The sequence below is a fragment of the Gossypium hirsutum genome, chromosome D01 (assembly GCF_007990345.1).
Source record: "Gossypium hirsutum isolate 1008001.06 chromosome D01, Gossypium_hirsutum_v2.1, whole genome shotgun sequence".
Lineage (NCBI taxonomy): Eukaryota > Viridiplantae > Streptophyta > Magnoliopsida > Malvales > Malvaceae > Gossypium > Gossypium hirsutum.
Window position 1 is genome coordinate 22392087 of NC_053437.1, and position 2940 is coordinate 22395026.

The following is a 2940-nucleotide window of genomic DNA, read 5'->3' on the forward strand; positions in this document are numbered from 1 at the left end:
TCATCTTCACCTAAGAGTGTTTATGAAGGTGAGCGATTCTTTCAAGTTAGCCGGAGTACCCGAAGATACACTATGATTGAAGTTGTTCCCATATTCGCTAAGGGACAAAGCTCGAGTCTAGTTGAACTCATTGCGTCCGAATTCAATTACCACATGGCAAGAGTTAGCAGAAAGATTCCTCATGTAGTATCTCCCGCCTAGCAAGAATGCCAAGTTGAGGAACAAGATCACTACTTTCCAACAAATAGATGATGAGTCCTTGTATGAGGCATGGAAAAGGTATAAAAAATTATTATGAAAGTGCCCTCATCACGGAATCCCACATTGCATCCAACTTGAGATGTTTTAAAATGGTCTCAATGCACACACGAGGATGGTAGTGGACGCTTCTACTAATGGTCCTCTCCTTTCTGGGCCTTATAATGACGCTTATGAAATTATTGAGAGGATTACCAGTAACTATTATTAATGGCCAACCAATAGAGCAGCGTCAGGTCGACGAGTCGCTGGAGTACATGAAGTAGACGCTCTTACTTCACTTGCACCTCAGGTATCCTCAATATCCTCAATGCTTAAAAATTTTACCACTAATAGGTTTAATAGTTTTGCAGTACAGCCACCGAATCAATTTGAAAATGTAGCCTGTGTCTATTGTGGGGAATGACATTTGTTCGAAGAATGTCGATCAAACCCAGAATTCGTGTATTACATGGGTAACCAGAACCAAAATCGAGGAAGGCAAGAACTGCAATCCAATTTCTATAACCCATCGTGGCGAAACAACCAACCCAACCACCTGGTTTGCCCCAATAAGTTCAGAAACCAACCCAAGCTGAACCGTCCAATAGCTTAGAGAACCTATTGAAGGCATACATGGCAAGATATGATGCCACTCTACGGAATTTTGAGAATCAAAAGGGCCAGCTTGCAACTGAACTCAGAAACCGACCACAAGGTACTTTACCTAGTGATACGAAGAATTCAAGGAATCTTGGGAAAGAGCATTGTAAAGCATTGACATTGAGGAGCGGGAAGACATTAGAGTCCAACATTGTCGAAGTTGAAAAGGAGCCAGTCGATGCTCAAGACTCAGAGGAAGTTCAATCGAGTGTTGAAATTCCAGTTTCACCGAAACCAGAATCTGCAAAATCCAACAAGGTAACTTCAGAACCAGCTAATTCTAATTAGCTAACAACTTCGTTAGATGCAAAATTGCCACAGAAGACAAATCGGCCAGTTCTAGTAAAGAAGCCTCCACCACCCTACCCTCATAGACTTTAGATGCAAAAACAGTAAATTCAATTCAAGAAGTTCTTAGACGTACTCAAGAAACTCCATATCAACATTCTGTTGGTTGAAGCACTTGAACAAATGCCAAACTACGTCAAATCATGAAGAATATCCCATCAAAAAATAAATGCTTGGAGAATTTGAGGCGATAGCCCTGACGAGGGAATGTAATGCATATCTTCAAGAAAAACTACCCCTAAATTTGAAGGATCCTGGATGTTTTACCATACCTTGCAACATTGGAGCAACATATTGTGGTAAGGCACTATGTGACTTAGGTGCGAGTATAAACCTAATGCCTATGTCAATATTTTTTAAGTTAGGGATAGGTGAAGTTAGATCTACTATGGTTACACTTCAATTAGTAGATTGATCCTTAGCACATCTAGAAGGAAAAATCGAGGACGTATTGGTACTTGTAGACAAATTTATTTTTCTTGCTGACTTTGTGGTTCTAGACTTTGAAGTAGACAAAAAAGTGTCAATCATCCTAAGAAGGCTTTTCCTAGCAACTGGAAGGACCCTTATTGATGTGCAGAAGGGTGAGCTTACTATGTGTGTTCAGGATGATCAGGTAACATTTAATGTTTTTAAGTCTATGCAATTTCTTGACACAATTGATGATTGTTCTGCAGTGTTCGATTTAGAGGAATTAATCATGGAAAAGGAACTTAACTATGTTGAAGACCCATTGGAACAAAATTTGACATCAGACCCTCCAAATGATGAAGAGGAGGATGAATACTTAGCTTTGCTAGAAGCTATTCAAAGGGGATTTAATTCGCAATCTCGTTTTGAACCTTTGGAGTTAGAGAATAAGGATTATGCCCAACAAAAAGTGTCAATCGAGAAGCCACCTAAATAAGAACTGGAGGTATTTTCCTCACATTTAAAATATGTCTATTTAGGTAACACTTCTACTTTCCCTATGATTGTTTCAGCGAAATTAACCGTTGAGCAAGAAGAGAAACTCATTCTAGTACTGAAACAGTTCAAGAAGGCTATTGGATGGACCATAGCCGATATTTACGGTATTAGTCTATCTGTATGCATGCATAAGATCATCCTGGAAGATGGCAAATAAGGGACGATTGATGGACAATGAAAACTAAACCCCATCATGAAAGATGTGGTGAAAAAGGAAATCATCAAGTGGTTAGATGCGGGTATAATTTACCTCATCTCAGACAGTTCGTGGGTGAGTCCGGTCTAGTGCGTGCCAAAGAAAAGAGGTATTACGGTTATTGAAAATGAGAATAACGAGTTGGTACTAACTAGAATGACTATGGGATGGAGAATTTGCATTGATTACCGGAAGCTGAACAAGGTGACTAGGAAAGATTACTTTCCTTTGCCGTTTTTGGACCAGATACTAGATAGACTTGTGAAGCAAGACTATTGATGTTTTCTCGATGGATACTCAGGGTATAATCAGATTATAGTAGCACCAAAAGATCAACACAAGACAAAATTCACCTACACCTATAGTACATTTGCATTTATATGCATGCCATTTGGTTTATATAATGCACCTGCTACATTTCAAAGATGTATGATGTCTATTTTTACTGATATGGTTGAGAAATACTTGGAAGTCTTTATGGATGATTTTTCAGTATTCGGAAATACATATGATGATTGCCTAGCCAA

General features: G+C 39.0%; 1 non-coding gene across 1 annotated transcript; it reads right to left on the minus strand.

Moving 5' to 3' along the window:
- Positions 1–211: 211 nt before the first annotated feature.
- LOC121214195 (small nucleolar RNA R71) lies at positions 212–318 on the minus strand. Its single transcript, XR_005909781.1, has one exon. It is a non-coding gene; the product is annotated as a small nucleolar RNA R71 (small nucleolar RNA).
- Positions 319–2940: the final 2622 nt, after the last annotated feature.